The sequence below is a fragment of the Anser brachyrhynchus genome, assembly GCF_964034855.1.
Source record: "Anser brachyrhynchus genome assembly, chromosome: Z".
Classification (NCBI taxonomy): domain Eukaryota; kingdom Metazoa; phylum Chordata; class Aves; order Anseriformes; family Anatidae; genus Anser; species Anser brachyrhynchus.
Genome location: NC_137697.1, coordinates 57,426,533 through 57,452,904, shown reverse-complemented (window position 1 = coordinate 57,452,904; position 26,372 = coordinate 57,426,533). Strand labels below are relative to the sequence as shown.

Genomic DNA, 26,372 nt, shown 5'->3' with positions numbered 1-26,372 from the left:
TTTGCTCCATTTTGTTTTGGTTTGTTTTGTTTCCTCAGTAAGGTTTCTTAGACAAATAAAATTTAAGTGATCATATTGTATGTCCATCCATCCCTCCCCTTTGCTTGTCCAGAGCTTTTACCTTGTCCACCAGGATGAATGAACTTTGTCTTTGAAACAACTGTGGTTGTGGAAACAACTGAAGGTCATAGGACCTTCTGTTCCTAGACCTGTTGTGAAAACAGACAGCTAAATATTTGGGTGAAAACATGCTTCTGTCTGCAGTATGATCTCAGCCCTTACTAAACAATAGGGAATACACATAGCAGTGCATTATGAAAACTTCAAACCAGGAAATCCTTTTATTTTGATCTGAGTTCACTTTTTTTTTCTATTATTTTTTTCCTAGACCAAGAATGAATTATGGAGAACCAGCAAAACTCAGGTGAAAAATAAAATGAAAAATGTTAAGGTCAGGCAGCTTGCTCACTGTAAATGCTAATCTGAAAGCAGATGGAGTACATCTTCATACACAACATCCTGAGACGTTCTACTTAACAGGCCAGCCCATTTGATGAAGTACCATTTTAATGTGACAGGTGTACTTTTAAGTCTCTTGTTTATGCTTTAGTACTTGAGGTCTATGGGAGGACCACAACACACTCTTATTTGTCTACCCTTATTTGTTGATCATGTATAGGAAAAAGAGAACGTGTAGAGGCCCTCACCCATACACTGGATCTGTCACTCTGTGCAGCTACATCACTGAGCAAAAGTACCAAACTTAACGCTTGTGAAAGGACTTTACAGAAACTACAGAATACTAAAATGAAGCATTCACAATAAAAACACGTTTTTATTTTTTTTTCTCAGCCAAGCATCAAACCACTTACAGAAGGGCATGGGCCCTCTCTATGCACCTCAAGGTGGGATCCACAAATCTTCACGTGGTTTCATCACATCCAGCACACTTCTCTGTCCCTCCTAGCTAAACTTGCACAGAGGCAGCTGTTCCCAAATTGCCATGGTGACATCACTCAGTTCTGTTTCTGAAGTCATCACCGTAGGCGCCTTGCAATGACAACAGAACACTCTCTGTTGCTAATGCGTGTGTCTCAGAAACAATTAGAGAAGTGCCACTATCCCCAAGTTGACTTTAATCAGAGTAGTTCAAAAATTATTCTCTGCTACCATACATCCGTGGAAGGTGTGTGATAAATCTTGTCCTTCAGCAAGGATTACAGACAAAAGGAGCTTGATTGTGATACGTTCCCCTTACTTCCAGAGCTGTTCACCTTTTATTTCCGTGAAGAAAAAAGAAGGTGAAATCAACAATTCTCTTCCTCCGAGTTGGGAATACGAAATAACCCCAATTATCCAGGAAGCCTTAAAAAGGAAACTATATTTTTCCTTGTTAAACATCTTGTTTCTTCTGAAAAATTTTCCAGTACTTTGCAACTAAGGTGGTTTTAATTGGGTGGGCAGCTGAGTTCCACCACGGCCGCTCTCTCACTCCCCCTCCTCAAATAGAAAGGGGGAGAAAAGACGATGCAAAGGGCTCAAGGGTTGAGATAAGGAGAGGGAGGTCGCTCAACAATTATCATGACGGGCAAAACAGACTCAGCATAGGGAGATAGTAAGATTTATTGCCTATTACTAACAAGCTAGACAAGGGAGAAACAAAGGAAAGAAACCAAAAATGCCTTCCCCCCATCTGACCTCTTCCACCTCCTCCCCCTGAGCAGTGCAGTGGAATGGGGAAATGGGGGTTGTGGTCAGTCTATAGCACTTTGTCTCCACCACTCCTTCTCAGTCACTCTCTTACCCTGCTCCACGTGGGGTCCCTCCCACGGGATGCCTCCTTCCCGAACTGAGTCTGCAGGGGCTGCCCAGAGGTAGCAGCTCTTCAAGAACAGCTCCCACATGGCTCCATAGCACGGGGTCCATCCATCCCCCAGGAGCAAACTGCTCCAGCACAGGTCCCCCCCGGGTGGGCGGCAGCTCCCCCAGACCCCCTGCTCCTGCGTGGGCTCCTCTCCACGGGCTGCAGCTCCGGCCCGGGGCCTGCTCCTGCGGGGGCTCTCCATGGGCTGCAGCCTCCTCCAGGCCACATCCACCTGCTCCAGCGGGGGCTCCTCCACGGGGGGGCTGCAGCGTGGAGATCTGCTCCGTGTGGGACCCGTGGGCTGCAGGGGGACAGCCTGCTGCACCAGGGGCCTCTCCCTGCACAGGCCACAGGGGAACTGCTGCTGCCTGCCTGGAGCACCTCCTGCCCTCCTGCTGCACTCACCTGAGGGGCCACAGGGCTGCTTCCCACTCCTCACTCTCCCAGCTGCTGTTGTGCCCCATTTTTTTCCCTTTCTTAAACCTGCTCTCACAGGTCCAACCAGGGTCATTTACCGGCTCAGCTCTGGCCAGCAGCTGGTCCCTTTTGGAGCCAGCTGAAACTGATTTTAATCTAACATGTGGCAGCTGCAGGAATCCTTTTCACAAAGGTTACCCCTGCAGCCCCCTGCTACCAAAGCCTTGCCACATAAGTCTAGTACATAACTGAGGCATTTTATGTGACAGTTGTGATGGAGCCTGCTAATGGTACCTGCTAGAGTTTAATGTCAGCTAATACCTGCCAGTTAGTGTCCAGCTCGGAAGTGTTCACCTGAAAAATCTAATATGCAGTGTGACAGAGGCCGCGGTGATAAGTAGGAGAAATGTGTATCCCTTGCTACAGCAAAATGAAAACACAGCTTTCATGTGTTACCAGAGACAAAAGCTCATTTGCTGACATTAAGAAACTAGGAGAGCAGTATTTCATATTACTTGAACTGTAGAGATAATTCATGGGTTTCTTTCTTCAGACAAATAAAATGTACCATTGGTCCTTATGTGTAACTATGACAAGGCATATTCTGGCAATACCCAGAATGTAATGTCCTGCCTATTTTTTGACATTTAACGGTTTTAGGAAAAGCAGGGACTTGTGAAAAATCTTTTATCTTGTTCTTAGATTACCTTTAATCCTAGCAATTAATTAATTACCATTAATTTTGTTAAATATTAATTTTGATTAGAAGCTAATGAATTTATATTATGAAAAGATTTTTGGGAGATTAATAGGCTAACTACCTTGCAATTCAACATGATTTCACATCTGAATTTCAAAAAGAATAAAGAAAGTTCACGTCTATGTACAAAAACTGATGCAGAATGGATAACTCACGTTCAAGCACAGACCTGCGGCATCTCTGGAATTACAAAGAACTGCTAGAATAACTTGCATGCCTCCAGTAGAGCTATGGGTAAAGGTAAAATAGGAATGGCAAGCACAGATGATCGTGTTAGGGTCAGAAGGGAAGTGCATATTACTGTGGGCATAAAGATAAGGAAGTGAACAAAGTCATCTTTGCACTGTCGTTGTGCGTATGGGTAACACCAATTTGGGAGAAGCGACCTGTGTGCTCAACAAAGGGACTTCTTACAGTCTGGAGGACCTGGCTGAAAGAAGGCACTTTACGGAATATAATAACAAATAAAAAAAAGTCTTGTGCCTGAAATGGAATAACTCTGTACTACATCTGTGCAGAAAACGTCCATCCAGACAAAAAGGTGAACATGGGTTTGACAGTGCAGCCTTGAGTATAAAAAAGGTACCTGCCTATTAAATTCCCAACAACAAGAGCATAGCTGGCAGGTCAATAGATGTGATTTTTCTCTGTAATACCTATATGGATTCTGCATCCTGAATATTCTGTCCTGTTTGGGATTTCCAAAATGAAGAAAGAGAAACTAATTGACATCTAATGATAGAACAAGGGGCAATGGGTGCAAGCTGGAACATAGGAGGTTCCACTTAAATATGAGATGAAACTTTTTCACTGTGAGGGTGTCAGAACACTGGAACAGGCTGCCCAGGGGGGTTGTGGAGTCTCCTTCTCTGGAGACATTCAAATCCCACCTGGACATGTTCCTTTGTGACGTGATCTAGGTGCTCCGGCAGGGGGATTGGACTAGATGATCTTTCAAGGTCCCTTCCAATCCCTAACATTCCGTGATTCTGTGAGACTGAGACTGGTAAACTGCAACAACATCTGCACAGGGCCCCTAAGATAACCAGGGTCTGGAGGACCTGGGCTTTGTGGTGTGGTTGAAGATCAGTGCTCTTACAGCCTGGAGGAGAGAGCATGAGAAAGACATTTTACGATTGATTTAACCTGACTGTTGGGGGATTATAAACAAGATAAAGATAGTCTTCATTCAAAAGTGCCTAGTGAAGAGATGAACTGTTATGCATTACAGCAAGGGAAATACTGAATAACAAACAAATAAGTCACAGTAAGAATGTTCCTCCTGAGAGAATGGAGATAATCAAAATTCAGCAAGACCCTGAGCAACCTGCTAAAACTTTGAGGTTATCATTGCCTCTGCAGGAAATAGGACCAGATTACCTTGACAGGTCCTTTCTAACATGAATTATTCTGTGCTTCTAAAATGTTGCAGAGGATTCACACTTGTGCTAGCAGAGGATAAGCTCACAAGTGTACTAACATAGTCAAATGGTAGAAATCAGTAAAGATGAATAATTTAAATTGTTGTTGCTAATTTTTATTAGTTATAGTTAGTTATAATGAGCTCTCAGTGCATGAGAGAAGATTTAAATCAGCATAAATTTTTAAGGACACGTTAAAGTTCCTTTTTTTCTTGAAGTATGTTTTCAGAAATGCCAAAAAGATTTAAAAAAAAAGAAACCCACAATCTATATTGTTGCAACTGATCTTCCTCGCTTCATGGAAGTAATTTAATCCTTTTTTTTTCTAAATAAATTATAGTTTTTTTCCACATCTGCAGTCACATCTGCCTCACAGAAAAATCTGCAATGTATTTTTCCCCAGGAATCCTTTACTCTTTTTCTGCCAGATTCCTCTCCTTCATACTGTTTTCTTCTCCAAAGAAAGAGCTTCAAGAAGAGAACCAACTAATCTAATTTCCTTAGTTCATTTGAATCCTTATTGGGTCAAAAGTTTTTTCACATCCAATGGTTTGACAGTTGATAAATTTCAATATGAAATCAGTGGTCAGGTATAATTCACAAAAGCACCTGAAAAGACAAACAAGTATTTAAAATAATGTTCATTATTGAAGAAAAAACTTCATTTCTTACCTTTCTAAATGTGCATGCTCTTCCTGATGGCTGCTAGAGAATGATTTCCTAAATTAAAGTAATAGATCTGGATTTTTATTTTTTTATTTTTTTTCTCAGTGGCATTATTATATATCTAAACAGTTTTATCACCATTATTAAAAAAAAATAAAAATAATAATAATGTTTCAATCCTTTAGTTTCCAGCTAACTTTCTGTGCTCACTAGCTATCTAGCTGCTTGCCTCAAAATTACATTATCAAAAAATTAATAGATTATTGCAAAACATGCTAAATTTATTGAATTGCTTTATTTGGGAAGTTCACAAATAGTCAATGAATATAACAGATTTCTTTAATGTATATTATGATTATTAACTGTTCTTTGCAGATAGCAGGTTCTGTAACTAGTCACATCCATAAAGCAATAAAATGAAATGCTATGTTGCATTTTGTTGGCCATTCCAATTTGCAAAATAGAAAGATCAAAAAAATATAGCTCACAAATTGTTTAGACATATTGAAATGAGTTTAAGTTCTCCACCATTTTGAAGATGGAGGTGAAATACACTATATTACTCCCCAGAGAAGGCAGTACTGCTGTTCATGTCAGAGAAAAAAGGTATTCATGGAAGTTCAATATAAGCTAGAACGAATCTATGTGAAATTATATTCCCAGTTTTTGTATTTAGGTCAAATTATGCAAATAGCGTTTACCAAGCATACCCAATAGACATGTTAGTAGTTCTGTCTTCTTGTGGTCTCAGGTGGCTATTAATAGAGAACGTGAATCCTGGGATACTGCTAAAGCTGTCATGTGGACTTCAACACTGTTGAAGAAACAACAACACTGTTGTTTTTGCTGTGTTTTTTGTGACCTTTCATGACTCAATTAAGCCAAGGTATCTGACTGCACGTGTGCACTTTTTTTCTATGTTAAGTAAATATGTGTGTTTATTCCCCACATTTACCTTTCATGAAAGTGCATAAGGAGTCTCAGAATTACAGTTGATATGAACTAAATTAATTCTGGGTAAGGGCTTTAGGGTTGTTTATTATTATTATTATTATTATTATTATTATTATTATTATTATTACGGGGGAGGGGAACAGTGCTTAGCTTTTATCATAAATTTTGTAAGATTATCTATACATATGGCTATAAGGACCTTGATGGAAAAGCAGAGATACTAAATCCAATTCACACATAAGAAAATAGCATTTCTTATAGAAGATTGTTAGCTATCAAAGCATTTTTACTTTTCTTTAAAAATGTCCAGAATACTTGCAATTTTATTTTTATGCCTTTGAAATATAAAATCTTTTAGAAAGAGTTTAGTGAGAGCAAAATAAAAATATATTTTTAATTGCATGACCTAATATTTGCTGGAAAATCTTCCTAAGTCTCATATATGTTTCATGTCCAATGGGAATTGTAAGATTTTTTCTGTGAGGGATGTTCTTTTAATTATATTCCCTCTGCATGAAATTTTCTTTCTATTTTTTCACTTCTGCACCTTTTCCTTCTCTGAATGGTTGTTGATTTCAAAATGTTTCTACCAGTTATAATAGTATCATTATTCTGACTGAATTGACTATAACTGCACCTAACTGATAAATCCCTGTCACACCTTCTCTTTCTATCATTCCTTCCATTGCCTTGTCATCTAGGCACCTTCCCCAGCTGCACATAAATGTGCCACCTGCAGACATAGCACTTCTGCCTGTTCCTCTAGACCTTTTCTTTTCTAATAGTTACCTTCTAGGTCACTACACTTCTGCATGGATTGGTATATTGTGATCATATTTTTGGATAGCTTGTCTAATTTTTTGAATATGTCAAGGTGGAAGCAACAATAATGATTTTTGTTCTATGTGCTTGGCAATGTTCTATGAATTGTAATATTACAAATCACAGTAGTCCCGTTTAACTTCTGATTTTTGGTTTTCCATAGTCAGCTTCCATAAGTGGTTAGAACTGAATTCCAGATTTAGCTAAATGCCTCTGAAAAATGTACCTATGACACATTCAAGATGTCTAAGTTAACATTTATTTTCCAAAGATGCTTTTGTTACTTAGCTCAGACAAAAGAAATTTTACTTAAATGTTTCTTTTTAGTTGTAGTTTTAAAATGTGGAAATTAGGTAAAAAGATGGTTGAAAGAAGAAATCACATATGTCTCAGGAATTTATCACTTTTAAGGATGCCATTCCTAGAATTTGTCTCCCATTCTGTCCAGGATTTGAGCTTTAACAGGCTGACAGTCTCCATGATTTCATATTCCCTCTTAGTAGTGTTTTGTCCACATGTACAGCATGTCATCCCTATGATATATTCTGTATAGGTTTTATTTTATTTTGAGAAGGTGAAATGGGGAAGATTCTACTCCATAAAATTACTTCTCCCTGGAGATTTCACAATGCCTCAACAAATTTTGTGTCAGAATCTACTACATTTCTGACCAGAGTGAGAGAAGAGTAGCTGAAGCTACTTACTTACGTTTCCCTTGTTTTTCAAATCTCCCTTGTTTGCAAAGTGCCATAATAATAATGACAATAATAATAATGACAATAATAATAACGACAATGATAATAACGACAATGATAATAATAATAATAATAATAATAATAATAATAATAATAATAATAATAATGGATTTTTTGTGGATTTTATTTGTTTTTTGTTTTTCTTTTTATATCTTGTCCTGGACGTATATTAGTATTTGTTATATATTTTCTCACTCTTGCAGTTTTCCTTATTTCATCCTCCATTCTGAAACCATAGCAGCATCTTTTGCATTTATATTTTTAAAGCTCCCAGTGGAGGAGTAACTTTCTTTCCAATGTTTTCCATGCATTTGCAGAAGAATACAAAAACAAAAATTAGAGAAAATGATTTATTACAAATTATAAACTCTAATATCAGAATAAATCATCAAAGTACCTGAGGGATAATTTGAGTTTATTTGTTTTTAATGTGAAAAAGAGTGAATCATCGACACTCTTGGTAAGATTGGACTTCAGTGAAAACATCTAAAACTATTTCTTCTTTTACAAAACAGGTCTTGCTTAGCAATTATGAATTCTTTCTGATACAGGGAAAGATTATAAGATTTTCTGTGGATTAGACCAATGATCAACCTAATTCATAAGATTTCAAACAGTGCTAGTGCTACCTACTTACAGAGAAAGTTTATTTTTAAATATTCATTTCCCCTTCATGTAGGTGATGTTTTATGCACAAGAAGTGCAAGTATTTAATATCCTTTCAAACAGTTTCAGAAGCATTTTTCATTAATGCTTGGAAGTATCTAGCATGAATGCTAAAATAGCAAGGTCTTGTTAGTATTTGGATACAGGTAAATTTGCTACAGTAAGTTATATATGGTAAATTCCCATTACGTGGAAGGAAATTTATAAATATTTTCTCCAGTTATCAGCTATTTTCTGAGTTTATTAAATGTACCCCTTTTCATACTTCGTGGAGGATATGAAACAGAATCCTAATGCTAGTAATGTTCTTTGTCTTGCATGCTTTTATCAAGTCTTCTTTTATTCATCTCTTGGAAATAAACATTCTAATAATTTCTTTTTTCTGTTAAGACTGCTTGTGACAGAATGAGCATTTCTGAATCTCTGCCTGTTCTTTCAAATTAGAATGGTCTTTGCTCTTCTGTCTTGAAGGAAGCTGTAGCACCTCCCTTGAAGCTTTCTTTTCAGCTTTATTGTTTTTATAAAACTAGCAAAGTAGAATGCCAAGACGGGCTGAGATAAAAGTATAGTCTAACGTATTTTCTGAGTAAGTGGAAAGAGCTTTTCTCAAGGACTCATCTCTACTTGCAGATCAACAGAACTAGTAAAAGACTGCAAGATAGAAAGGCTAAGACCTCCATCCTGCAGTTAACTTGTCATTGGAGTCATGTCTTGTTCCCAAGAATCAAGTAGTACAGCTGGAATCCAACACTAGAGTTTTTGTGTCTACAATGAAACAATAAACAGGGACAAACTAAGACTTAAGTTCCATCCCAAATGGCTGCTGAGAAGATACAAAAGATAAATCAGCAGAAGTATCTCAGCAAGGTTGCTGTCCAAGGCCGCTCACTGCCCAGATAATACTCATTGCTAATGACCATACATAAGATTTTTCCCCCTTACACTTTCTACAGGAAGTCTCAATAGTTCCATTGGATCACCACCTGCAAATGGTAACAGCAGTATTTTGCTTTGTCTTGGAAGATGTTTTATTAAAATTTATTTTAATTTAACTTAAAAACAAAGGTCAGTTTAAGATTGGAGACCTGAAAAGGCATAAAATTTCTGGTTCACAGTATCACAGATTTCTAGGTTGGAAGAGACCTCAAGATCATCGAGTCCAACCTCCGACCTAACACTAAGTACTCCACTAAACCATATCGCTAAGCTCTACATCTAAACGTCTTTTAAAGACCTCCAGGGATGGTGACTCCACCACCTCCCTGGGCAGCCCATTCCAATGCTTAATAACCCTTTCGGTAAAGAAGTACTTCCTAACATCCAACCTAAAACTCCCCTGTCGCAACTTTCGCCCATTCCCCCTCGTCCTGTCACCAGGCACGTAGGAGAACAGACCAACCCCCACCTCTTTACAGCCTCCTTTAAGGTAACTGTAGAGAGCGATAAGGTCGCCCCTGAGCCTCCTCTTCTCCAGGCTGAACAAGCCCAGCTCCCTCAGCCGCTCCTCGTAAGACTTGTTCTCCAGACCCCTCACCAGCTTGGTCGCCCTTCTCTGGACTCGCTCGAGCACGTCCATGTCCTTCCTGTAGCGAGGGGCCCAAAACTGAACACAGTACTCGAGGTGCGGCCTCACCAGAGCCGAGTACAGGGGGACAATCACTTCCCTAGACCTGCTGGCCACACTGCTTCTTATGCAGGCCAGGATGCTGTTGGCCTTCTTGGCCACCTGGGCACACTGCTGGCTCATATTCAGCCGACTATCAACCAATACTCCCAGGTCCCTCTCGGCCAGGCAGCTTTCCAGCCACTCATCTCCCAGCCTGTAGCTCTGCTTGGGGTTGTTGCGCCCCAGGTGCAGGACCCGGCACTTGGCCTTGTTGAACTTCATACAGTTGACCTCAGCCCATCGCTCCAGCCTATCCAGATCCTCCTGCAGAGCCTTCCTGCCCTCGAGCAGATCGACACACGCACTTAGCTTGGTGTCATCTGCAAACTTACTGAGGGTGCACTGGACGCCCTCATCCAGATCATCGATAAAGATATTAAAGAGGACCGGCCCCAGTACCGAGCCCTGGGGGACACCACTAGTGACCGGCCTCCAACCAGATTTGACTCCATTCACCACAACTCTCTGGGCCCGGCCATCCAGCCAGTTTCTAACCCAGCGAAGCGTACGCCAGTCCAAGCCCCGAGCAGCCAGTTTCTTGAGGAGAATGTTGTGGGGAACTGTGTCAAAAGCCTTACTGAGGTCAAGGTAAACCACATCCACAGCCTTTCCCTCATCCACCAAGCGCGTCACTTGGTCATAGAAGGAGATCAGGTTCGTCAAGCAGGACCTGCCTTTCATAAACCCATGCTGACTGGGCCTGATCGCCTGCTTGCCCTGCAAGTGCCGCGTGATGACCCTCAAGATAATCTGCTCCATGAGCTTTCCTGTCACTGAGGTCAAACTGACAGGCCTATAGTTCCCCAGGTCTGCCCTGCAGCCCTTCTTATAGATGGGCGTCACATTGGCTAGCCGCCAGTCAACTGGGACCTCCCCCGATAGCCAGGACTGCTGATAAATGATGGAAAGCGGCTCGGCCAGCTCCTCCGCCAGTTCTTTCAGTACCCTCGGGTGCATCCCATCCGGCCCCATCGACTTGCGCACATCCAAGCTCCGTAGCAGGTCGCCAACCTGGTTCTTTTAACTTGCCTTTTTTTTTTTTGTGCGGGGGGTATCATTTCCTAAATATTTATCTAGGCATGTATATATGAATAAAATAATCTTTAAGGGTATTTGACTCATTGCCAATATGTTATAAATAAAGTATCCATATTATCTGTATAGCAGAAACTAAAAGGCCATTATTGCACTAGTGTTAATAAATAATAAAGATTTTTTTTGTTTCAAACTAGAACAGCAATTTTTTCTGCACATTTTTCTAAGTCTATTTTAAATTTCAGTCTACTTTAAATCTAATGTGAATTTATGCACTTACACACTCAAAATGTTTCAATGTTTCATGCTCAGTATTAAAGAACAATATTTTTTCTGTATTCTTCCATTGCATTTTACTGTGCTGAAAAATTGTTTTTAAAGTGTAAATTTAGTTATCTTATTACTGCAGTGTCATTAGATATCTATTCTTTCCTTACTCATAAATATAACAATGTTTTAAATTCTAAAGTAATCTTTTCCTGAATTTTTGAGAAAAATCAGGTGGAAAAATAATCTCAGTTTTAAAGTCTTTCTTTAAATAGGACTTTTAAAGTATTTTTCTATAACACATCTGTTATTATAGTACTTATTTTTGATCCCATTTTAATCATAGTAAATGACAGACTCCAGCTGCCTGCTGAAGTATGAAATCAGAACCTTAATCATACTTCCTTTGACACAATCACATTACTGTTACTGAAAAAAAAAAAAGTTTATGCCATTGCTTAGGGAAAAAAATAAATGCGTATGCCATTACTTAGGGTTACCTTATGTGCATAAAATATTCTGAATTCCTAAACTTAAATAATGGCAGTATCTTCTTTCAAAAGTTTTAAAATAACTGTGATATATTTGGATTTGACAGAATGTTTTCAGCTGAATTTACATAGAGCAGTTTCTATGTCCCCCTACTTCTGGTTTATTACAACACTTCAAGACTAAAGCATACGACACTTCAAGACTAAATCTCAACAGCAGCATCCCATTGGGATGGCACTGGTACCACACTCACACTATATTCTATAGACAGATTAAAGGTAACAGGATCGAGATCATACTCCATGCATAAGATTCACTTAATCCTTGATCTTTCTTTTTAAAGAAAGTTTTGTAACTACATGGCGTGGTAGAAAAAATACTATATGCAAAAATCATAATTTCTGCACTGAAATCACTGTCATACAGATTTTTCTTTCTTACATTAATTTTTTTTTCCATTCAGTCTCTGAATAACTTTCCTACATATTCTGAATAATCTTCACCTTACTGCCCTTACTGCCCTCATAGTGAAGAACTGCTTCCCAAAATCTAATCTAAATCTACACTCTTTTAATTTAAAACCATTACCCTTTGTCCTATCACTACACTCCCTGATTAAGAACATCACTGCATCTTTCTTATTAGTCCTTTTTAAGTATTGAAAAGCTGTGAAAAGGTCTCTCCCTGAGCATTCTTTTCTCTCAGACTTTCTCATAGAAGAGGTGCTCCAGCCTTCTGAATGTCTTCATAACCCTCCTTTGGACTTGCTCCAAGAGGTCTATGTCTTTCTTGTGCTGGGGGCTCTGGAACTGAATGCGGTACTCTGAGAGTAGAATAGAGGGGGAGAATCACCTCCTTCAACCTGCTGTCTTTTCTTCTGATGCAGCCGAGGATATGGTTGGCTTTCTGGGATGCAAACACACATCCACCACTACCCCCAAGTCCTTCTCAGCAGGGCTGCTCTCAATCCGTTCATTGCCCAGCCTGATTCGTGTTTGGGATTGCCACAACCCAGGTCAAGGACTTTGCACATGTCCTTGTTAAATTTCATGAGGTTTGCACAGACCCACCTCTCAAGCCTGTTCAGGTCCCTCTGGATGGCATCTCTTACCTTCAGCATGTCAACTGCACCACAGAGTTTGGCATCATCTACAAACTTGCTGAGGGTGCACTCAATCTTACTGTTCATGTTGCTGACAAAGATGTTCAATAGTACTATTCCAAATGCTGACCCCTGAAGAACACCATTTGTCACTGGTTTCCACCTGGACATTGAGCCATTAGCTGCAGCTCTCTGGATGCTGTCATTCCTAATCTATCAAGTAGTCCATCCATCAAATCCATGTCTGTCCGATTTGAAAACAAGGGTATCATGCTGGACACTGTCAAATGTTTTGCACAAGTCCAGACAGATGACATAAGTTGCTCTTCCCTTATCCACCAACGTTGTAAACCTATTGTAGAAGGCAACCAGATTAATCAGGCATGATTCATCCTTAGTGCTCTCCTGCTGACCTCTGATCCTTTTCCTGTCTCTGGGCATCTATTGCCAGCACTGGCATCAATCTGATAAGAGTCAGGTGGATTGAGGTTCCCCTCCCCCAAGCACCTTTAAGTTTAAAGCACTCTTCACCAGCTTGGCAAGCCTGTGACCAACAATGCTCTTTCCCTCCTCCAGAAGATGGACTCCATCAGTCCCCAGTATACAAGGTTTCTCAGAGAGAGCCTTATGGTCTTAACAGCCAAATTCCACTGGTCCTGTGGCCACACATCTGAAAGATTTGACTGGTCCTTTCAATGCCCTTTTCTCTGACTGGTAGAATCAAAGAGACTACTGTGGTCCAGAGCCTCTTACAGGTGCTGCAAGGGATCTGAAGTCCTTCATGATATGCTTAGGTCTGCTCTTAATGGTGTCATTGGTGCCGACATGGAAAAAGAGCAGCATATAGTAGTCTGTGAGCTGCACAAGGCTTGGTAGTCTCAGCAATGTCCCTAGTACAAGCCCCTGGCAGGCAACGCACCTCTCTTGAGCATGTGTCAGGCTGGCAAACAGGTACCTATGTACCACTCAGAAAAGAGTCACCTACAACTATTACGTCACCTTTTCTTTATTTCATTGGTTGCTATATAGGAAACAGATCAGTATGTTCTTACTCAGGGCCAGCATCTCCTCTGACCTGACAGGTCCTTCCTCTTCAGTCCACAGAGCAGTGGAGTGGATCTGCAAGAGCATCTAAGGATCTGGGGGAAGTCTCTTCCTCTTGCTGGTCCTTGCTGTTGAAAGCTTCCATTCTTCTCTGTTATGGGCCTTCCTCCCTTCTGTGTGTGTGCCTGTGGGCTGTTTGACTGTGGGTCCACTGCAAACTGCTTGGAACAAGCTAACTCCTCAGCCTCCCTGATGTTATTCAGCCTTCTTACCAGCTCCTGTATCTCAGCAACCTGATGCAGGATGGCCTCCACCTGGGTATTCCTTTTGCAGGTAGGTCTGTTGCCTATCTGTGCCACAGGAGAAAGACTTCTTGCAGTCTGAGGTCTTCACTGCAACCTACCCTGCCTTGTTTTTGTAACATATACCTGCCTTATATATGAAAACCGTAATTAACAGCTGATATATAGCTCTATGTATTATTTTTCTCTTTTTACACTTTGTATACTATGGAAAGCTTAGTGAACGTATTTCTGAATTTCTATAAGTTACATTTTATGCAAGACTTGGATTCACCTGATTTTAGGTGTCTCACTATTCAGCATACTTCATACATACATTTCATCATACAGCATTTATTAAAGCATAAAAATGCACTTAAAAATAACTGGAAAAAGTGAGGGTTCAAGGGGATTTTCTTGGCCATATGACTATTAGAAATAACTAAAAATCTTGCACCATATATTTCAGATATTGCATAGAGATTCTTTGTAAGCCTTTTTTTTTTTTTAATGTACATATTTTACACTGAAATAACCTAGCAAGATGATGGAAGGATGTAGTTTTTTTAAAAAGATATTTCCAGAAGTCAACACTTTTCACATATACCCAAACAGATTTCACAAAAACATACAAAGGTGTAGCTTATCCCTAACTACTTGTCCCTATTTCTATAACAGGATTCAGTTTTGCTTTCAGTGATTCACTAAGGAGCAGTGTGAGTATTTTCAGCTCATTGGTATGATAGAGGAGCTTGAATCTTTACAACTCAATTTATCTTCCAAATTAATGTTTCCGGCACAAAATTACACTGTAAGTGGTAAATATGAAAGTAAAACTGCAAAGCAAAAATGTGCGTTTATCAGCACCTGAAAAATGTTTGTCATAAGCACATGCTGTAATTATTACATTACATACAATGTAATTGCATGTGGTTATGTCCACTGCAATAATTATTACAAGGCATGTGGTTAAACATGCATTTGTGCAGTTGCATGAACATTTTCTCAATGCATTAAAATATGAACTGAGGAAAGATTCCTACAGTCTCGAACTGTAAGGTTCTTAGGCAGTAATTTCTGAAGTGCTACTACAGATCTGATCAAACTACTTTCATTTTTTAACTTCAAAATATATATTTTAGTGCATCAGAATCTTAATTATGAAAGTTTCTTTTTAAGTAAGGAAATTATTTTTTAAATTTCTTAAAATGTGCATGGAATGTTGGTGAAATGTAGTTCAGTCATTTTTCTTCAAAGAGCACTTTAAAATGCAGGGTTTTTTTTTGTTGTTTGTTTTTTGTTTGTTTGTTGTATTTTTTTTTCCAGCATCTGAAAATACTTTCTTTTATAACTTTTTATAACTTTTATAACTAAACAATCAGTGGAAATATCTTCCGGAGCTAAGACGGGAAGACATGAGAGACTAAATGAGGTGTGAAGTACTGTGAAATGATGTGTGAAAGTGTGAAACAGCAACAAACACAGAGAATAAAAACTTGGGTTTTATAGATATATTTTTTACAGAACATGAAGTAAAGCGAAGTAAAGCGAAAGTGTTTTCTGTGAGAGCTTTTCCCAATCCTGGTTAGGATTGTAAAATAATAAAAAGGAACTTAAATAACTAAATGTTTAACCTTTCAGTTCAGCCCTTCCAAGCTTGATTAAAATGTAGTCAGGAGACAGATACATCATGGGAGACAGGGACCACCTTAAAATATTTGGTGGTAACTGGATCATGTGAAGACATTTGTTTCTATACAACAAATACCATTTGTCCACCATTGTGAACTCCCTTGACAAATACATGGCTTAACTGCCATACTGTTCAGGGGTGTGCATGAGCTTCTTCAGTTTTCACTACAGTTCTGAGAACCTTGAACGATAGGACAAAAATTTAATGAGGTAGCATTTATTTTTCAGAAATACAGAACAAATTTCTATTCTGCTGAGGTAGATTCTTTAGTCTATTCATTTTTCTAAAACATAGCCGAGTCTTCACATTTGATATGGTAAAGTTTTCCTAACTTTATTAAAAAAAATAAAATCAATATTTCATTTATGGATGACATTTCTAAAAAATGGAGAAATGGAGAGTGTGGGAATAAAAATGTTGTTTTTGCAAAGTTACATTGTTTAGAGGGAAGGAATATGGTATTGAGATATGCTTGCAGTGATAAGAAAGTTTAGCAGACTACCTTGTAGAATGCAGACAACCAGAATCCTTAGAGCAATTAGGCGGAAATCACTGTGTAAGAAACATTACCACCTCAAAGAGTATAAAAGTCAAATGAAATTTGACTTATAACAGGCCGGCAACTGAAGGCCATGTATTGTCTGTGAAGCACCGGATAGATTGTGAACCTGGATTACCCAGACAATAGGGGAACAGGGGAGGGTCCCGGCCAAACAAAACAAACAAACAAACAAACAAAAAAAAAAAAAAAAAAACAAACTGTGTTATGGAACTAGTAGGGGCGCTCTCCTGCTTGCGGGGCGCCCGCCATTGCGATCGCGAATAAATTACTACTTCACTGAGATCCTCGCCTGAGCCTAAGTTATTGGCTACGGAGTTTCTCACAGTCTGGGGGCTCGTCCGGGATCCAGTCACCTACCGGGGAGCCCCACCGCCGCAGCAGCAGGAAGGCATGCCCTGCTGATTTCAGCGGTCCTGTGCATCGACGGTGGCAGTTCTGCGGAGAGCTGACTGAGGGCCCGAGACTGATTAAAGAGGCAGGATCCGTGAAGGAGTGGGGAAGGGAAGAAGGCAGGCACTCCGGGTTTGAGTATTGATCCGGTAACTCTGTGCACAGACCATGGTAGGAAATATTAAGTATTGCCTTAGGGGTCGGGTGAGACTCTGTGTGACGTGTGATTGAGACGTACTTTTGTACGAAGCGAGTGTGGGGTCCTGATCCGCGGTTCCGCAGCTCCGCGAGGGGTGCGGCAGGAGATGGACGAAGTGTGAGATAAGGCAGAGAAAGGAAGAGTCTCGGGAAATTTGGTGTATGGTAAGCCCTTGCACGGGGAAGTGCTTGGGAGTACACCCCCATTTTCCAGAATCGGAACGTTAGTGTGTGGTACCCTGCAGGAGGGAAATTTCTGTAGCAGCACACTGACAAGGGCTAGGAAAAATGGGAAATATGAGTTCCAGGGGACAGGGAGATATCCCTGGGGGAGTGCCCTCCGAAAGTTCTTCCTGAAGAATGATAAGAAATTGAAAAAAGAATCTCAAAATTAGAAGAGATGATAAAAAAAAAAAAAAAAAAAAGTTAAATATTGTGTATCAGTCTGGACAAAAGAACCAATTAAGGAAACAGCAGTATTTCGGCCAAAATACGGGTCTGATGAAAATTCAGGCTTTAAATATATGTGTAAACAATATGATTCCTTTTTCGGAGAAGGAGCCAAGTTATGCTCCCTCTAATCTTAATATTGCACCGGTGGCAGCAGCAGTCGCTCCAGGAAGGGAGACAGGGACTGCAATTAACACTGTCCTTAGAGAAGAGCGTACTCTAGGCTCTGGCAAGAATTAGAACAAGGTAGAAGAGGTACTGAGAATTCTGCCTTCCCTGATACTAACAGTACTAAGACTAACTGTGTATCCTCTTAGGTGAACTCCCCCCCCTCCTTACCGGCAGAGAGGTGTTAGGGGTTTTAAGACGGAGATGAAGTCTTTAATTGAGGACCCCATCTGGCTAGCTGAACAATTAGACCAGTTCCTAGGACCTAACTTAAACTCTTGGGGGGAAATGATGTCTATACTAAGTATGTTGTTTACAGGGGAAGAAATGGGAATGATCAGGAGGAGAGCTGCTATACAAGAATGGGAAGGAGCTCATCCTTTGGGACAGGGGGTAATACCTGCAGAGCAGGGGTGCCCACCTGCCGATCCTGGCTGGAGTGGTGATAGTGCTCAGCAGAGGGGTCATGTGGGAGATTTGGGGTCGGGGTGGGGGAGTGCTCGGGGATGGGTCCCGGGGACCCAGCGTCTTGGGGGCTCTTGAAAGTTCATTTTGTGATTAAAGCCTGGCAAGATACACAGAAAAAGCTCCAGAAGGTGGGGGGATGTAGTGAACAGTCATTGGGGGGCCCGCCTAAGGGAGGCCCTGGAGGTGTATGTTCAGAGGGGAGATGAGAAGGAAAAGCAGAGAGCGAAACTAATGGTATTGACAGTGTAGCAGGTAGTCAGGCAGCAGGTTGAAGAAAGAGGAAGAAAGGGAGTAGGGACCAGGATGGAAAGGAGAGGCGGAGAGATGAAGGAATGGCAGGCAAGGAAGGCTGCCTGTGTTGTGGCCTGAATCCTAGCAGGGACAGGCTTTGATGGGATGTTTTAAGTGTGGCCAGGCTGGCCACTTCAGGTAGGAATATCCGGAGTGGAAGAAGGAGGAGAGAAGGAAAATGGGATGAAATATGTTATACTGATATGTTGTTTCAGCATCGTGGATGGAGAAAGGTATGGAATTAAGCTGGCCAATGACTGAGACTTTGGTGAAAGTACAGGCTGGAGAAAGACAGAAAGAAGTGTTAAAAAGGGCTATTGAAGGTATTAAAGGTGTGGTATGTAGTGTTTGACAGAGCTGTTTGAAGATGAATGAGCAGGGAAAGAGGATGTAGGCATTATCTAAGTAACAGTCTAGAAGTTTTGGTATATTTGCTGTGGTGTTTGGTCGGTTTCCCAAGTATTCCCAAGCCTTCTCACCAGGGGCCTCTCCACAGGGGGGCTTCAGCTCTGGTGCCTGGAGTGCCTCCTCCCCCTCCTTCTGTGCTGACTTTGGTGTCTGCGGGCAGGTTTCTCACTCCTCAGTCTCCCAGCTGCTGTTGAGCAGCAGGTTTTTGTTTGTTCGTTTGTTTGTTTGTTTGTTTTCGTGGATGTGCTCTCACAGAGGCACGGACTGTGTTGCTCATGGCTTGGCTCTGGGCAGTGGTGGGCCCCCTTGGGGCCAGCTGAAATTGTCCCTTATCTGCCACGGGGAGGCTTCTGGATTTTTCTCAGGGGGGCTGCCACTGCACCCCCCAACCCGAACCTTGCCATCGAAACCAATACACTGGGGCAGCTAGGTCATTACTGGCCTGTAAAGTATCAGGGATTAAATTAACTAATGAAACCCTAAAAAGTGATGGGGGTAGAAGGGGCTGGGACAACAGTGCCACTTTTGGGGGATACCAAGCTGAGACTAGGGGATAAAATTATCACTGGGCAATTATTGTATGTACCCAAGGCAGGGACTAACTTGTTGGGAAGGGATTTGATGATGAAATTGGGCATTCAAATAGTAAATTGTTAGACTGGAATAAGTGTTATTAATGGAGTGCTCTCAGGCCCTGAGAGCAAAGATGTATTCACCTCTGACTGGAAAGACCCTGAAATGGGAGTGGAAGCAACAATACAGATGGCCAGTTTTACCTCAGGGGTTTACAGGGCCATCAATTTATTTGGGGCAAGTTCTAGAACAGATTTTGGAGCAATTCCAACCTCCCAAAGAGGTATTACTGTTACAAATATGTGGATGATCTTTTATTGTCAGGACAGGAGAAAACAGTTGTGAAGGAAGCTACTAACAAGCTATTCAACTTTCTGGGAAAGCAGGGCTTGGGAGTATTGAAAAATAAATTACAATATGTAGAAAGAGAAGTCAGGTATTTAAGGCATCTAATGTCTGAGGGAAAACAAAGAATAAATCCAGAGAGGATTCAGGGAATTGTTGAAAACTAAGAAAGAACTAAAAAGTTTTAAGAGAAAGATATATATATTTTTTTTTAAGGAATCAGAAGCCACAAAGTCTGAGGGAAAATGGATACTTCCTGATGGGAGAGAAATGCTGAGTAAAGCACCAATGAGGCAAATATTAACTGTTTTACATCAAGAGAGTCATTGGGAGGTGCAAGCAATGTGTGATGTTGTGCTAAGAAAGTATGTCTGTGTAAGAATATACACTTTATTGAAGCAAATATGCAGAGGATGTACCATATGTCAAAGGGTAAATAAAAAGGTCATTCGTAACCCACCTAGAGGAGGACGGGAGCCAGGGATTCGACCTTTCCAAAGTATACAGGTAGATTTTACTGAGTTACCTAAAGCGGGGAGACTTAAGTACTTGTTTGTCCTAATTGACCATGTGACTGGATGGGTGTAAGCTTTCCCCTCAGTATCTGCCTCTGCGAGCACGGTGGCTAAGGTATCACTGGAGCAAATAGTCCCTAGATATGGGATAGCTGAAAACATTGATTAAGTCATTTCACTTCACAAGTACTGCAAGGGTTAATGCAGACCTTAGAGACTGAATGGGATTTTCACACCCCCTGGCACCTCTCCTCTTCTGGGAAGGTAGAGCGAATGAAGCAGACATTAAAGAAGCAATTAACTAAATTAGTATTAGAAACCCAACTTCCTTGGGTAAAATGTTTACCTTTAGCACTCCTACAGGTTCAAACAGCACCAAGAAACGATATAGGAATTTCATTGTATGAGATGCTGTTCGCATTACCCTATCTGGGCAGAAGGGATGAGATACCACAATTCGAAACGAGAGAGTTTTCTTAAGAACTGTATTCTGGGGTTGTTCTCTTCTTTGTCATCTCTCAAGACCCGTGGGTTGTTGGCTCAAACCCCCACCACCATCAACCAGGAAATCGGGTCCTGATTTGGACCTGGAAAGAATCAAAACTCTGGCCTGAATGGGAAGGACCATTACTAACCACTGAAACAGCTGTAAGAACTGCAGAAAAAGGTTGTACTCACTATACTTGAGTGCAGGCATTTGTCGACCCTGGTACCTGGGAAGCTGTTCCTACAGAAGACTTGTTGGAAGTTGAAATCGAAGAGAAAAATCTCATAGTGGACTCTGAGCGGGATAAAAGCTTACGATTGTAAACTAACCTTTTATTTTCACAGGTAACTAATGAGCGTGGCTTGCGAATGAGAGAAAGGACTGGCCTATAGCGAATTGAAGTGCTCCCAAGGGGGTTTTGTTCTAGTAGTATATATATCTTATTCTTTGTATTGATAATTATTTGGAAACCTAAGGGTTAAAAATAATGACAGGGAAAAATCAACTATTAATTTTATTTCTACTGATTGTAGGCCTCAGAGAAGGCCTTGGTCAACTGGCAACTTGGAAAAGGCATGACCAGATAATTGTAAGATGGGATACCCCGTCAAAATATGGGTGACTGTTGTTATAAATTAGTTTTGGTAGAAATCATTCCCGACACATCGTGGGTAAGGTAGATCGAATTTCTATTTATTTGAGCAATTCAGCAAGCAGCGATAAGTAAAACAGCGCTGGGCGGCCGGGGAGTCTCCTGCTCCGCCAACGGCGCGCACCTAAGCCCGCCAGAGTCTTGATTTATAGCCTAGTAGTTCCGGGTTTAGTGGCACATCCTGGTGTCTTCTTACGACTGCGAGGCCTGTTGCTAGGGGGTCTTCGTCAGTCCTCTGGTGGTCGTGGGGATGAAGATCGTCGTCTTCCTCTGCGTTGGGGTCGTGACTTTGCTGCTGCTATGTGTGTTCTCATGCAAGGGGGAATGCCATTTTGCCCTTTTTTGGAGCTGGTTTCTACTGCAATTGTTAACTTAACAGGAAATTCCTATACTTGTTTTTTTCCTTCAACAGGATATTGGGGGTATAAGCACTTAACCGTTGAAAACCTTCCCATCAGCAATATTTAATGAACTAACAAGGCTTTACCCATTACAACTGTGACAGAGGGTTATGTACCACAATCCATCATGTTTGATGCTTGTGACGTGTTAGCTTGTGGAGATTTAAATGCCCAACGACAACTGAGCAGAGAGAACAAATAACTGGTAGAGACCCAACAGCCAGATTGAGAATAGCTGTATGGAAACGATCCTCTATTTCCATCAGAGAAAGGGAGAAACTCAAGGAGAAAACAGGAGAGAAAACAGGAGGCCCTCTTTGAAATGCGACAGTTCAAACATTTGAGATTGAAACAGGGTATGGGGATGTGAATGCCTGGATAGAATGGGTCAAATATACTGTCCAGGGTCTCAACCATAGTGATTGCTATGCTTGTGCCTCAGGATGACCGATTGCCCAGATAGTGTCCTTCCCATTGGGGTGGACAAAGGATTCCCAGGGGATGCGATGTATGATTGCATTGTACGAAGAAAAGACTGGCTGGGGAAATGAGGCCTGTAAGTCTCTCTCTTTGCTGTTCCCTTCCTTGCGCGATAGCAATGTCAGGGTTCCCCCTGCATTCTCTACAGCTATAGGTAACCATACAGTTTGCCTCTCACGGCAGGGTGTGAGTGCTACCGGCATCTGGGAGAATTTGCCTTGTGCCGAGGACCTTGAATGCTACCAAGGACTTGATGGGAAACTGCTCAAGACTTGAGATCCCCAGGGCAGATCTCTGGTGGTACTGTGGAGGGAAGATCTTATGGTCCACCCTACCATCTAACTGGGGAAGCACTTGTGTACTTGTTCAATTATCTATACCCTTCACCCTGGCATTTGAAAGAGAAATATCACATGTATCCAGAAGAAGTAAAAGAAGCTTAGGAGTATCATTCTATGATAGAGTATACATAGATTCTATTGGGGTGCCTAGAGGAGTTCCTGATGAACATAAAGCCAGGAATCAAATTGCTGCAGGATTTGAGTCACTGTTCTGGTGGGTAACAACCAATAAGAATGTGGATTGGATTAATTGTATTTATTATAATCAGCAGAGATTCATAAATTATACAAGGGATGCGATAAGAGGAATCGCTGAACAACTAGATGCCACCAGCAAAATGGCTTGGGAAAACAGAATAACATTAGATATGATGTTTGCGGAGAAAGGAGGTGTGTTTGTGTGATACTGGGCAACCGTTGTTGCACTTTTATACCCAACAATACTGCCCCAGATGGCACAGTAACTAGAGCATTGCAAGGGCTTACCACCCTTGCCAGTGAATTGGCATAAAACGTAGGAACAGACACTTCCACCACCAACGGCTGGAATCTTGGTTTGGTAAACGGAAAGGGATGGTAGTGTCCATATTTACATCCTTGATCGTAGTAGCAGGAGTTTTGACAGCCATTGGCTGTTGCACTATCCCCTGTGTAAGACGACTAGTACAGTGGTTAATTGAAACTGCACTATTGAAACAAATGACCATGGAGCCACCACCTTACTCAGATAAGAGGATGATATTAGAGGAGATGGAAAGCAAAGAAAGTGAAGAAGAGGAAGATATCTACTAAATTAGATCTTAGAGAAAAGTTTTGCAAAAATCAACAATTTATAAAGAAGAAAAGTGAGGAACTGTGGGAATAAAAATGTTTTTGCAGAGTTACATTGTTTAGAGGGAAGGAATGTGGTATTGAGATATGCTTGCAGTGATAAGAAAGCTTAGCAGACTACCTTGTAAAATGAAGACAACCAGAATCCTTAGAGCAATTAGGCGGAAATCACTGTGTTAAGAAACATTACCACCTCAAAGAGTATAAAAGTCAAAAGAAATTTGACTTGTAACAGGCCGGCAACTGAAAGCCATGTATTGTCTGTGAAGCACCAGCTAGATTGTGAACTTGGATTACCCAGTCCATAGGGAAACAGGGGAGGGTCCCGGCCCTCGAGAGAAAAAAAAAAAAAATGTATATGAACTGTGTTACGGAACTAGTAGGGGCGCTCTCCTGCTTGTGGGGCGCCCGCCATTGCAATCGTGAATAAATTACTACTTCATTTAGTAGTAATCCTGAGATCCTCTCCTGAGCCTAAGTTATTGGCTACAGAGTGTTTGTCACAGAGAGAAAATCTAAAACGCATCTCTCATCTCTCAGATCGATTCCTTATTAAAAAAAAAAATAAAAAGAGGGAAAAAAAAAAGTTTGTTGAATATACCTCAATGATAAGCATTGCAACTCATGAAATTGTTCTTTGTAATCAAATATGACAACATCAAGATGCTTTTTACACATTTAAATACTATGAAAATAAGTTGTAAAATTAAGACAGAAAAACCATAAATAATTCATCTATGAGAGTTTTTTTCACTCATTTAAAAAAAAAAAAAGTTTATTGTGAGGAGAGAGAAAGGGCAAAATGCTACTCTTTTAAAAACAGCACTGCTTCCAATTAAAACCTAGCTATTTTCCACTATTGTAGCATCAGTTCTATTGCACTTTGATGCTCTGTGGAATCATGTCAGCAGGATATTCTTAATGATCAGCACCCATGTTGCCACTAACTTGAATTCTTACCTGGAAACTGGGGAAAATAAAATAAAAAATATCTAAATGCCTTTTTCAGAGTTTGAGGTTTCAGGTTTGATCCAAAATCCTCATATAAAATAAGCTGAGTATTTCTGGTCAGCACCTGTCTTTCAAGGAACATAATGAGCCCATTGGTGTCCTCAATAGATTAGTAGGTGTCTGCTCAACTTCTTTCCTGTTAACCTGAAAACAAATTGTTTTTGGTTGGAGCCTTTTGACAGAGTTGACAGGAACAATCAAAGCTTTACTGCTAGCTGATAATTTGTCTAGCTTCCTTCTTTTGCCTATTTTACAAATGAAAGAAGAAACATACAGAGGCATAGGTCTGGATTTTCAGAATTGCACATAATTCTCTATTAGTTCCTAATAATTTTAATTTGTGTGGGAGAGAGGTAGTTATTTAAGTATCTCTGAGGAGCCAGGCTAGATCTCTGACAAGATCTGTCATGACCAAAGAATGAAGCTCAGTTTTCTCAAGAATGCAAGCAATTTTCAAAGTATTGTAGTGTTCATCCAATTTAACCAGTATGACTCACAATGGCAGATGGAAGATTAAATGAATCACAGGAAATCTGGTCTGTCACTAACTAATGGATTAGAAGCAAAATTTTCACTTCTCTTGTGTTACTTATCAAACATGATTTTTGTCTGATTTATTTTCAAAAATGGATGTCTGACAGCTGCCTAATGTACACTTTTAAAATGCTTGAGCTGAGTAATCACATAAGCATTTTGTATCAACCTTGTCACTCTAGGGCTGCTCATTTATACTGTAAACTAAATGTCAAACATTAAAAGACTGTGCCCTCTTATAGAAAAGGATGTGAAATTGCTGAAATGCAAGAGAGGACGGTGCATATTCATATTAAAAAGATACCAAAAACCTAAACATTACAAAAAGGCACGTCATTCACTAACAGAAGTAGGTAACAGGATTCCTAATTTATTCTTAAATTCTTTTATTCTTAAAATCTTATTCTTATTCTTTTATTCTTAAAATCTTACAGATTTGACTGTATGGAAAATTGGTGTAGGAAAGAAGAGAATCTTCATGGTTTTAATATAGTATGATTTAGAGTAATCCAAAACCTGTTTCTTGTGTTTGTTTTTGTTGAATAATGTGCTAGTAGAAGTCTTTAGAATACTCAGATATGACCTCATTTCTTTAACCATTTGACCAGGATAACCATAAAAGCATGGAAGAGCTTCCTGCAAATTATTTAAATCTTAGTCTTTTGGTTTTGATATCAGATTATTTCTGTTACTCTATTCCAAGTTATTAACATGGTCTATTCAATGTTCACACTAATAAAATTATGTTGCAGGTATTTGATGCCCAATGTATTTTACCTCTTTATGAAACATCTATGTAAGGCCCACAGTATGTACACAGTGTTCCTGATCTACAACTTTTTTTTTTCTTTTTTTTTTGTGGCTTCTTGTTGGCTGTGCTGTCTTACGAACTCTCTCATCATATACAAATGGCTCTGAATGATCTTGTTATAAGACTATTATTCTCAGACTGTCAGTGATACTCTCCCAGATTCTTTGGCTTGCTCTTGGTTGAAGGAAAATAAAGTATAAATTAAGAATGTGGTTACATTACCTAATCCTATCTAAATTGTACTTTCTCTGCTTTTCCCCTTTTAATGATCAGTTTTCCCCTTTTTATTTTTTATTTTTATTTTTCCATCTGTCGTTAACATTCTTATAGTTAAGAATCAAGAATGATGTTACCAATGTTAGCAATTTGAAATTCATCTGGAAGTTAGCAGTGGACAGGACCTTGGAACATGTTTTACCACAGCAAAAGGCAACAATATGCTGACTTTTAGAAAAGCACAGATCTTGTTATGCTACGAAACCTTTCACTACCAGAAAATAAATAGATAAATACAATTTTGCAAGGGGATATTTCCAGTCCTTCCTTTTCAC

At 40.3% G+C, this 26,372-nt stretch overlaps 1 protein-coding gene across 3 annotated transcripts in view; it reads left to right on the top strand.

The window, feature by feature from the left end:
- LOC308185095 (uncharacterized protein) overlaps nucleotides 1–26,372 on the top strand; it is an 846,543-nt gene that overhangs the window by 760,543 nt on the left and 59,628 nt on the right. For 2 of the 3 annotated variants that reach the window (XM_080572831.1, XM_080572830.1), the window contains one exon: nucleotides 389–1,679. The gene's annotated coding sequence lies outside the window, so the exon portion shown is untranslated. Of the gene's footprint in view, nucleotides 1–388; nucleotides 16,977–26,372 lie in introns of those variants that run through there. The other variant, XR_013943103.1, reaches the window with a different exon arrangement.